At 43.7% G+C, this 12,021-nt stretch overlaps 1 long non-coding RNA gene and 1 other non-coding gene across 3 annotated transcripts; both read right to left on the bottom strand.

The window, feature by feature from the left end:
* Positions 1 to 263: 263 nt before the first annotated feature.
* LOC104325659 (uncharacterized) lies at positions 264 to 5,107 on the bottom strand. 2 transcript variants are annotated; one of them, XR_011323407.1, is made up of 5 exons: positions 4,907 to 5,107; positions 3,996 to 4,066; positions 3,016 to 3,226; positions 870 to 1,175; positions 264 to 453 (listed from the first exon to the last, which is right to left on the bottom strand). It is a non-coding gene; the product is annotated as an uncharacterized lncRNA (long non-coding RNA). The 2 variants fall into 2 exon arrangements; XR_011323406.1 differs by having other exon boundaries at positions 886 to 1,175.
* LOC138684008 (small nucleolar RNA SNORA13) lies at positions 3,713 to 3,844 on the bottom strand. The gene has a single exon (XR_011323495.1). It is a non-coding gene; the product is annotated as a small nucleolar RNA SNORA13 (small nucleolar RNA).
* Positions 5,108 to 12,021: the final 6,914 nt, after the last annotated feature.

The following is a 12,021-nucleotide window of genomic DNA, read 5'->3' as shown; positions in this document are numbered from 1 at the left end:
TCCATGTTGGAGACCTTTCCTGCTATTTTTAAACACAGCTTTGCTGAATTTTAATTTCTACTTTTCCCCACTACAATACAAATCTCCGCTAACTCAATCTCTGATAACTACAGAAGACCATGGTTTCAGTGATGACCTCCCACCCACTTAATAGCTTCTAGGTTTTATTTAGTCCAAAGGGGTGAATTGGTATCCCAAAAACAATGTAGAGGAACTCAGAACTGTCAGAAGCAACTGCTGTTATAGCTTGGGAAAGACAGAAATTCTTAGAACAGAAACATAAATCTTTATTTTTTGTCTACATAAACATTACCAGATACTGCCCCAATACAGTTAGAAGCACCTTGTGCTACTACATGCAGCCTTAACATTTCATCTTTTTAACAGTTTGTTTCTTAGGGAGTGGTCCTGCAGAGATTCCCGCTGGTCTCAGGCTTGTTATAACAATTCTTCCTTAGGGGAAAAAAGTAAACACAATGTGAGATTGGACACATGTAGCACACAGCTGTCTTCAGTAACATCCTCTAGATTCCTGAGACTGGTGCAAAGTTACAAGGATCAGCTTCCCCCTCATCCCTTTGGAAAAACGTTAAAAGCCAAAGTCTGAAAAACTAATTTTTGAAGAGCTTACATGCAAGAGAGGCTCTTTGCCCATCTAAGCAAGGTTTCAGATTCTAACTACAAGTTGATGGCAGTACTAACACTTTCTAGCTGGTGGGAATCAATAGTAAGTTTTGTAGTAGTAGCTCATGTATAAAGCACAGATGTGCATGCAACAGTTTAAAAGAATAGTAAGCCAATAATAGACGAGATTAGTAATTTTATGTTGAAAAACAAGTAGCAGCCCTGTTATTAGATACATTACTCACAGTGGATTACACATACATTTCTCTTCCCAGTGTCTGGCAGGTTCATATAAAGGGTGCCCATCCTTCTATTCAGCCTTGCAAAAACCCCCAGTGCCTATGGTGCTGAAGGTCTGGGATGGATTTCACTAGTTCATTTTTTATCGACAGCACTGGTAAAGCAATAACTGCATCTGTGTTTTTCATGTTGCTCAAGCAGATTTTCACATTTCAATGCATGAACCTTTCCGATTCTAGTATTTTCAAGGGCACTGTGACAAACTTGAAGGAATTTCATCACTTCACAGAAGACTTCTGTTACATTCTTTCCTGCAAGAAAACCAACAGTGATGTAGTGGATCTTGCATCACTCACATTGACTTTTCTATGAACATGTGTGTATTCAGGCAAAATACTGAACCATCTTCAGTTTAATTTTTCCCCAAAAGTTACTTAAGTAATTTCTCATCAGGAAATGGCATATATTCTTTAAACAAATCCAGATCAACCAGTCTGGTAGCAGCTGGGAAATCACTTTCTGAATCTGTCTTCAGCATGGACAACTACTGGATCACAAACTTCCTTCAGAACTTGACACAGCTCAGTTTGCACAGCTTCGCTTAAGAATTTGTCATGTTGTCTCGGGAACAGCTGCCAAATAAGCAGTCTGCTTTCCCAGAGCTGCAATCATATTTTGAAAGCTGCTCCTGCAAACACCACACAATTATACAATCTATATTTTTCTTCTGCCGTAGTTTGTACAGTATTATGGATTTCTAGCACAGTGAAAAAATAAAAAAAGGCGGCAACAAAACTGTTTATTGTTCAAAAGACTGAGTAATCCAAAAGACTCATTATTGGGTGCCAAATGCCACCCCAATTCTTCCCAAAACTTCTCCATAACTGTTACCTCTTCCAAGTTTTCTTGAACAGTATTTATAATTTTTCCGTGGAAATACCACTGTGCAGCACTCTGCCTCAGTACCCTCCTCTTCACTATGTCTCTAGGAGAGCTGGATGCATCAGTGAAACAACAAAAACAATAACACAAACAAATATGCAAAAGACACTTTTGATTCTTTGTGTCCTAGAACATAATGCATTATGAGGTTGAAAGGAGGCACAATTGCACAAGATGTGCAAGCAGGACATCTTTTATTGGTTTTCTACTCCATTCAATCTACCTTTCATCACTGCTGTACTTTCCTATGTCTGAGCAACTAGCCCATTTACAGTCATAAAAATCAGCTGCTGCTGCTAAAAAGAACCTCCAGCATTTTTTTCTTTCACCAAGTACTGCACGTATTCAATGGGAACAACACGCTGTAGCATGCGGTGTAATATTGTGACCCTTTCTAATTTACAAGACAATCAGTAATGTCTTCAGTTACTTAAAACTTAAGTTTGCACTCGGAATTTCACCTTCAATATAGTCTTCAGTCTCTATAGCCTTGATAGTCTCTATAAATTGACTCAGCTCTAATACTTAATAGGCTGTCAGTAAGCTGTCAAATAGTTTACTCAGTATGGTTTGCATCCCCTGAAATGCAGGTAAGGTATGATGACGATTTCTCTGTACTGGATCATTCTTAGATCACATTTCCAATATTGACCGAGAAGGTCCTGGCTTCAAAGACTTGGATTATTTGTCATGCCCTTGGGTATGTAGGTTACACAAACCACAGTTTCAGCACTGAAAATATCTTTCATAATACACGCAATTTTTATTAGTGCCTTGTTTGTACCACTGAATTTCATGCTGACTTGCACTACTCAACCTTCCAATAGTGTTGACTTTTCCAAGACCCTACAGTGAATCAGCATATTGCATGTAAGATTCTGAGCTGTCACATTTCAGCAGTCTTTGATTCAGTCCTTGTATTCTGAACTGCTCCACAGTATCACCCCCCAAAACCAAACACAGAAAAGCACAGACGCCTCTGGGACACACTAGCAGCCATGCACTGCTTTTAATAAGCCACTCACACCAAACCTTTTACTTTGCTTTTGTTGATGAGAACATTGTCACCAGGCTGATCTCACTCTCAATGTTTCAGTTCCAATTTCTGCTCTAAAGTCATTCTGCCAAACTTCTTTTTCAACAGAAAGTCTGCTTCACTGTAAGACAAGGCTGAGGGACACAGCTGCACAAGAAATTATTGTTACTCACCTAATGAAGGAAGTTGCAGGACAGCTGGGCAATCAGTACTTTGTAACTTTTTCCTACATGCCCTTCTCATGCTTAGAGGCTTTCTCCACATCGGGCTATCTCTGTGAGCTTCTGAACTTTCAGCAAAACACACTAGAACTCTGAAAGAACTGTTCGTAGCGTTAAGCATTCTGGTAGGAACAGGCGCCACAGTCCCCAAGGTGCGAGCTGCCTGCAACAGCAATATTAAAATATACTTTACATTTTCAAAGGTGTATGAAGGAAAGACTGTTCTGTGTACAGCAAAAGAGTAGAATACATTATTACCCAAATCAAAGAGTCCTGCAGAGAGATTCTCTTTATACCTTTCCAATACCAGACATAAATAACAAAAAGGTAAATGCACAAAGGCAGAACATGTTTTTTCCCCATTAAAGAAGATTTTAATCTTTTCTGTAGCTGAGTATTCTGAAGCTGTAGAGATCTTTTTGCAATAGAAAAACTAGAGGCCACTGCAGGAGTCTGAAATGTTATGTACTAATTACTTGCAGCACAGATGTAAGATCTTATCACAATAGACAGGACAGCTAAACAATGCTAGAAGTGGCCGTTATAATTTTAGTTTTTCCTCTTATAATAACTGTCAGATTCTTCATTTAAAAAGACTGAAGCACAAAGTCTACCATGTAACTGCTCAACCATACAATTTCTAGATTTTTTTTGTCCTTGCAAAAACAGGGAGGAGAAAGGTAAATAACCAGCTCCTTAAACAGTTTAAGCAAGAATTCCTGTTTGCCTTTTTTGACACCACATTCATTCTGGACAGGAATGAACGGGCAACACAAAGGCAAAAATTTAAGTATTAGAACTGATCACCTCTGCAAAATTAAATTAACAGCATGTGAAAAAGATTAATTCATCAATAGGCAAATACCTAGCGAATTCACAAGTAAGTAACATTTTATAAAGAGTAAGCATTTAATAAGAAAAACCAAGCACACCATGCTCTTGGGACATCTTGTGGTCATGCTGGTGCCTGCTCTGGCCATTGACAGACTTCCATTGCTTTCATCTGAAATAAAATGGGAGAACACACGTTCACTTGGAAGAGCGACTGAGATACACAAACAGCACAAGGAGCCTAACAAGAAATACCTGAAATAGTTCCCTGATTTCCAAGAACAGACAGCAGACTCTATATCCCCCCCACCCTCAAAAAAAAAAAAAAAAAAGCCCCAATCATCCCTATCAGCACATTTTAAGATTAAGGGTTACTCTATTACACAAGTTCCCATGGCCGCTACAGCAACCAGGAATTATGCGGAAACCCATCAACATTTCAGAAAGCCAGGCACCGGTGGCTGTGTACGACGGCCCCAGCCACCTTTCACACATTACTGAAAAGGTGTTCCTTTAAAACGCGTGGTTCTTCTGTCGAGGGATATGGTGCATTTAAGACCATGCACTGCTGGCCACATGGCAAAAGCGTGCCCAAAAGAGTTCAGTATAAACCAACTACATAAAGCAACTAGAAAACTCGTTCTTCCAAAACGTGAGCTTTTGGAAAGTTCTCCCAAGCGGCAGTGAGAAGCCTACATAGCAGCCTTCAAAACTAGAAACTCCAGAGGATGAAGGACCACCGATTCACTCAATGCGTTGTTTCATGGAGACAAGATAAGGAGCGGGGAAGGAAAGGTCGTTCGCATGCTAAAGCGGCACGGCTGTTCCCCTCACAAACTGACACTCCAGGCCCAGCCAAGCCCTCCCAGCCCCAAGCCCTCCCAGCTCCCGTGCCCGCGGCACCTCCCAGAGCGGGGAGAGCAGCACTAGGCTTTCGGGGAGGACGTTTCAAGGCCCGCCGCCGACTCCCGTTACCGGACCAGCCCGCGCCGCCCGCTACAGCCTGGCCTACCTCTTCAGCGAGCACCCTGACCCGGTCAGCCGCCGCCAGCAGAGACCCGACAGGCTCTGGACCGTTAAGGCGCCTCGGCCCCTTCCCGCGCCCCGGCGGGCAAGTCCTCGGTCCGGCGACGGGCGGGCTCACCCGAGCCCCGCCGCGCGCGCCTGCCGGCCCCGCGCCCCCAACCGCCGCCCAACGGCCTCCGCGCGCGCCGAGGAAGAGACCAGCGACCCCTGCCGCTCCCCGCATGCCTCAAGAGGGATGAACCAATGAGCCCGCGGGGGAGGGGGGGGCGGGCGAACGCGACACACGCCGTGAGCCAGCTCCTCCCGCAGCGCAGAAGAGCGTACCGGGTCTTCCACAGACGGGAGGCTACAACCTCCATCCCTTCACCAGATGGAATTCCGAACAGGAGCAAGACGTCGAGGTCTGGGACAACACCGCCCCGAACCACCTGCGCGAACACGGCGATGGAAGCAGCCCGGGGAGAAGGGGCGGGGCGGGGCCTGCGTGCACTGCATGCCGTGCACTGGCATGCGCAGTGCCGCCGCCAGGCCGTTGAGCGCGGGCGGGGCGCCGAGCGAGTGCCGCCTTCGTCTCGGTGCCGCCGCCGGCCGGAGCGTAAGGGAGCTGCCGCCCGCGGTGGGTGCTCAGTGCCCTGGGGCGGTGGCGCCGCGGGTTTTGGTGCTGAAGCGGCTGTGGTGGGAAGTTTACCCTTGTACCTGTTGTCCTGTGGCAAGAGGGCTGCCGTGTGTGCAGCGTGTTTACGCCAGCGAGCTGGGCGCGTTGTGGAGCTTTCGCCAGTATGGCTTGTCTAAGCTGGGCCCCTAATGGTACAAGTAAGCTGCCACAGAAAACGTCTGTCGTGCCTGAAGCTCTCACTCTGTTAAGGCTCCCTACTGCAGGCACGGGGTCCTCCTGGGCAGCACTTTCTGGGGGACTTGCATGGTGGGAGATGATCCTCATGCTCACAGGCCCATTAGGTTTTGCTTCTGAGCACGCAGGGTCTGCGTTTTTGCAGTAGCTCTTGTGAAAGGTGATGAGGTTCATAGTGAGACAGCCGCACATAAGCGTCCTGATCTTGTGTATTACTCATTTGTGATCATATTGGTAGTGTCCTGCTGTTTGCTTCCCAGCTGGAGGAGCATGTGCAAAGTAACCAGCCTTAATTCAGGTAGGCAAAGTGTGCAATAGCCCTGCGTATTTAACACTTGAATGCTGGCAGAGGCTCTGTTCTGAGTGCACAATTTCCAGATTGTCTGACCCTGTAAGTGGAGGCAGTACATACCATATTTGAAAGATTGTGAGAAGAGGGGAATAGAGCAGTTACATACACCAGGAGGATAAACTGGGACCATGACTGGAGAAAAAGCAGAATGAGGCTAGCACCAGCTGTAGAGAAACGCGAGACCTGCACAGCTCTCTTATCTGCCTTTCTTGCTCTGCTTGTTACAGCTGTTGTGGCCTGCCTGCTTCTTCTAGCTCCTCCTTACTTGGGAATAGCAGAGAGAGTGGTTACGTCTGGTGTCCAGAAGGCACAGTTGCAAGTCACTTGTGCAGGACAGCCTGATGTGTGACATCTTCACTAAATTACAGGAGGTCATAAAAGGGCTGCCAAATGCCCAAGTGTTAGGGAAGAGGCATGAATCATTGCAGTCTTGGTAGTTGCGGGGGGGGGAATAACTGTAAGAAAAAGCTAAGGCACAAGCAGATGTCTCCACTCAGCTTCTGGAGAAGTGTACAGACTTGCAGGAGTGCAGGATTCTTCCTTTGATAATTTACACTCAGTTTGCTTTACAGAAATTAGGTTTTTTTGTCATTATGCTTAGGCATATCTCTAAAACAGATGGTGTATTAGTGCTCTGTTTAAGTTTATAGCAAAACTAACAAATTGTTAACATTAAGTTTAAGTAGATTCACCCTCAGTAGCTTTGGATTGTCATTCAAAATTCTGTTTTCCACATAAAGAAGATTGCCTCAAGCCTAACTTACACGTGCATAAAGGTCAGCACTTTGAGTAAAGTGATACTTAACATACAGAAGTAATTGGTCTTGCAGAGGACGCTGATCAGATTGTTGCTGACAGTCAAGCTAGTAAATCAGTGGAGATCTGTTGCTCTATGTTGCTGATAAAGTCAAGTGATTTGCAGCTCAGGGACAGCTGCCTGGACAGAAGTTTAAGTCAAATGGAACTAGTTCAGATTTTGATTACGTAAGTGAAGAAGAAACCTTTAATGTTTGTGACATGTTATTTGTGCCTGGGGACACAGGAGAACTCGAATAGCTACATGAGAAATCATTCTGTCTATAAAACACTAACTGATTATATGGAAAACTTGGTCATTTCAGGTGTCCCTAGACGTTGTTACTGAATCACAGAATGTTTAGGGCTGAAAGAGACCACCTAGTCCAACCCCCCTGCCATGGGCAGGGACATCTTTCACTGGATCAGGTTGCTCAAAGCCCCATCCAACCTGACCTTGAATGTTTCCAGGGATGGGGCATCCACAGCTTCTCTGGGCAACCTGTTTCAGGGTCTCACTACCCTCACAGTAAAGAATTTCTTCTTTAAATCCAATCTAAATCTCTTCTCTTTTTGTTTAAAGCCATTACCCCTTGTCCTGTCACTACAGGCCCTGGTAAAAAGCATCTCTATGATTTTCTTATAAGCTCCCTTTAAGTATTGAAAGGCCACAGTAAGGTCTCCCTGGAGCCTTTTTTTCTCCAGGCTGAACAACTGCAAGTGTCAGCCTTTCCTCCTAGCAGAGGTGTTCAGCCCTCTGACCACTTTCGTGGCCCTCCTCTGGACTCACTCTAACAGGTCCATGTCTTTCCTGTGCTGGGGGCCGCAGAGCGGGATGCAGTACTCCAGGTGTGTTCTCCCAAGAGTGGAGTAGAAGGGCAGAATCACCTCCCTCGACCTGCTGGCCACCCTTCTTTTGATGCAGCCCAGGATACAATTGGCTTTCTGGGCAGCAGGTGCACATTGCCAGCTCGTGTCCAGCTTTTCATCCACCACTACCCCAAAGTCCTTCTCTGCTTTCAATCCCTTCATCCCCCAGCCTGTACTGATACAGGGGGTTGCCCTGACCCAGGTGCAGGTCCTTGCACTTGGCCTTGTCGAACTTCATTAGGTTCACATGGGGCCACCCCTCAAGCCTGTCAAGGTCCCTCTGAATGGCAACCCTTACCTTAAGCCTGTCAGCTTGGTGTCATCTGCAAACTTGCTGAAACAATCAGATACCATAAGAAAACAGTGACCAACGTGATTTTCACATTAGGCATGGGTTAGGGACATTGGTCACAAATACTGTACTTCCTCTCCTTACTGAACAACATGCAAAACAGTGGTTCTGCATTGCTGATTTTTTTTTTTTTTTTTAAATCTGATTGATTTAGTCCAATCAGGAATAGAATTTTTCTGAAAGTGGTAATATAATTCAAAAAGGAATGACTTCATGTCAGGCAATTCTGTGACCTCTACTCTAGATGATCACAGTGAATCTGAATTCCTAGTCTCAGAGTTGGTAATATTTTATTTGTTATAACTGTCCTCATGAAACCAGGACATGCTAAAATGAAGGCATAATTAACAATAATTCTTGGTTATCTAGTGCATAAAAATGTCCTCTTGAGGTGGAAACAGATACCTTGCTGCCACATTTAAGTATCTAGGAGCTTTAACAGAAGGTGCTTGTGAATTGTGCTTTGGCAGGTTAAGACATTGCTGTCCCAGCAGTCTGCCTTGTTGTTCTGCCACAGATTACTGTACATGTTGCATGGTTAACAGAAGTGAGTTAGCTGCTCTGATACAAAGCCCTGCTGTAGCTTTCATAGCCTCTTACGGTGAATCTAAGCTAAACCACTGACCAGCGGCATGCAGTGGCTGAGGTCTTCCAGTCTGTCAACTTAGCCACAGGACACAAGAGGAGAACTTGACCCTGCAGTGATTGACAGAAAAGCTTACCTACCTAGTGAAAGACTTGAGACACAGCCTCTTTGGCTTTGAAGTTAATAGTGAGATATTATTTTCTGTTTGGTTTCCTAAAGATGTGATTAATGATTTAATCACTGAGATGATTTTGCTTCATGTCAGTGATATTTTTTAAGCTGGTTTCAGCCAAATTTGTCAAAGGGCTAGAAAAATATTAAGTTCTTGAAGGTTTTGTGAAAAATCATTATCTGGCTAGCCAAAAGACTCACTAAGTGTTTCATGCACTACTTGTCATCCCACCAAATCAGAAAGCATGGGAGGGAGCAGTGGTAGCGTCTACACTCACTGATGTATACTTCTCCACAATTTTCTTTTAAATCCATAAAGCCAACTTGTGAGTGGCACTCTTCCAGCAGTGAGATGCCTGTGTCTCTAAGCAGGTATGGACAGGAGTTGTGTTTCCCAGCTCCACTGAGCTGCTTAGAACCCAGTACTGAAGTCTTACCAGCTACCTAAACTGAGGTTTTCCGTTCTGTTTAAATATTGTTGAGCACTTCTGAACATGCATAAAAGGCCTCTTCTTATCCGTGAAGTATTTTATCAGACCTGAGAATATTTCTGACATGTTAGCACTGAAAGAGCCTGTTTAGGCTTTTGATGACATTGACTTTAGTTCTAGAAAGTACTGCACAGCAGCAATGATCACTTCATTCACTCTTATTTCCTGTTTTCAAAGTACAAATCAACAGCTGGCAACTGGCATCCTGAGATGAGTGCTTTTTTTTTTTTTCCCCTGGAAATGTCATGTCAAATTATGTTAGTTTCTTACAAATTTACCGCTACATGCAAGGGAGAGTGAAGTTAATAATCTGACCCAATTCAATATTCAGTCTCACTCTGCAAGGACAGTGCAGTAGAAACAGTTCTGGTTCCTCATTCGTTTCAGTAGTCATTGATTTCCTGGGACACTAATAAGCAGTCAAAATCTGAATCTGTAATAAACATCTTGTTTTGTTCCAGTCTGTCAGGGTGTGTCCTTAGTTTTCCTGAGTGAATTCCGACACTAACTTGTAAGGGTATAATTCCCCTCTGTGCTTTCTTCAGCAAGAAAACCAGTTCCTGCCCTTCCTGGCTTGTGGCCTCTTGTTCCTGTTCCCAGCATCAATTAAGTGCTCCATGAGTTTTGTCAGTGCCAATATTTGTGGCAGCATGCCACAAAACAGGTCACTGAAACTATCAGGACTCCTAAAAACAAGTGATTTGACTTCAAGCACAATTAAAATGTGCAATAGAAGAAAATAAAATAAACAAAAATAGTTAAATATAACCTTACTAGAGCCAAGAAAGGTTAGAGTTTAACAGACACACTTTAGTTTGGGATACGTGTTGCACAGAAAGCTTGCAGATCCACCTATTCTTTTCTTCCTTTTCCTCATATAGAATAAGGGGCTGCTGTGTATGCAGTATTCTAGTGATGATGTAGGAAATCTTAACACAAGCAGTAAGAGTATCTTGAGGGAGCATTGTGAGTAGAAGCTGAAATATCTCTAAGGTGCTTTATAAGCAATGAGTAATTAGTGTGATATTGCTCCTGCCCTGCTGTCTTGAGTGATTTGAAGCACTTTCAATGCCAGGCTTTCTGCATGCCCTCGCTGAATTCCACCAAAGTTGCAGGATCTGATTTCCTTGGCTTTTTGGCAGCTTCTCTGCAATTTTTTTCCTGCAGCCCACCAGAGGTCAGTGTAATGCCAAGAATGCCGAGGAATAGGACCAGGACAATTATGCCAAGTTTTTGCTAGTTGCTAGGATCATAGGAATTATTTCAGTGCAGCGGTGATCTGTCTAGCAGCGTACCTCGTCTTTTTGTCAGTACCAGTTGAATTAGGGGAAGGTTATGACGCTGGCAATAGGTCAATGCAAAGTCACCTGTAGATGGTGAGACTGTTAGAGGTTGACTAATCTCCAGAAGCATCAAGCTTGCTGTGTCTTTCAAAGGATGTTAACATCAACTAGCAGCATTCCAGATATTCTGGAAAGCCAAAGAAATGGCCAAGTCTTGCTAAGCTCTTGTCTCAGTGGCTCCTTGTGTTAACACGGATCACAGCATATTTGCAGTTTGAATGAGAAAATAGTTTGTTTGATATTCAGTTTCTCACCTTTTGTTCAGTTATATGTTATGGTATTATGAGGCAGGATGGACAAGTTCCCAGGATTTGAGCCTTCATTATTTTACATGTTATTACCAGTTTTACCAGTTTTCCATGGAAGAGATGCACTCCTGTCTTTCAGGCTCACTTTTTCATTGTTCTTATTATGTTTTCCTGACCTTGTTAGGAAATAATCCCGCCTGTTTTCAGGTAGAATGCCTGGTAATGGCGTACAAAATTCTGGCTGAGTCTGCACTATTGGTTTCTACAGCAGCACTGTGTTATTATTGTCCCGTCTCCCATTCATTAACAGACTTCAATGTTTCCCTTCCTTTTCCTAACAGCATCTGTTCATTGAATAAAGGACTTCACTGGGCTACAGTGACATTTCAGTTTCCTTTAGAATGAATAATACTAATTGGAAACCTTTTAGGACATGTAGCTTTAATGTTTTTTTTCTCCAATGTACTTTACTTTTGATTTGCTGTTACTGAATTTGTTTGCCACTGTGTTTGCCTATTCAGCTGACTTCTGCAGGCTCTTCTGAAGTTCCTCTCAGCTTCTATTGGTAGCCTGATAACTGTTTAATTATAAAACCCCGTAAAATACTGGTGCTTTAAGAATTCTGTTAAATGTGTGATACTTTTTTCTTTCAGCAATTTCTGTAGCCACTCTGTATCACAAGTCTTCATCTCATGGAATGTATTTGGAGCTTGATTCCTCAGGGTGAAGGGTTTTTCCTTCCTGTTCTATGATTTCTTTCACTATGAACAAGGCAGTAGACTAGGTTATCCTGGAGGAAAAAAGATTTTGAGCAAGTATCTTTTCCCCGCTGTGATATGAATCCACTGATTGACTATTTCTTTTGTGGTACTTCTAGGACTGAAAGTTTGGTAGACACAAGTACAAGAAGCGCCTAACCCAGGCTCAGGCAAATCAGTTAGTAAACTGGATTTTCAAGCTCTGAGCATCCCCAAAAGAGGACTTATTTACTAATGTGTGAGTCTGGGTGCCGGTGCCAAATCACAGGCTGCTCCCTGAAATAT

Source organism: Haliaeetus albicilla, chromosome Z, assembly GCF_947461875.1.
Source record: "Haliaeetus albicilla chromosome Z, bHalAlb1.1, whole genome shotgun sequence".
Taxonomy (NCBI): domain Eukaryota; kingdom Metazoa; phylum Chordata; class Aves; order Accipitriformes; family Accipitridae; genus Haliaeetus; species Haliaeetus albicilla.
This window is presented reverse-complemented; position numbering and strand designations above follow the sequence as displayed.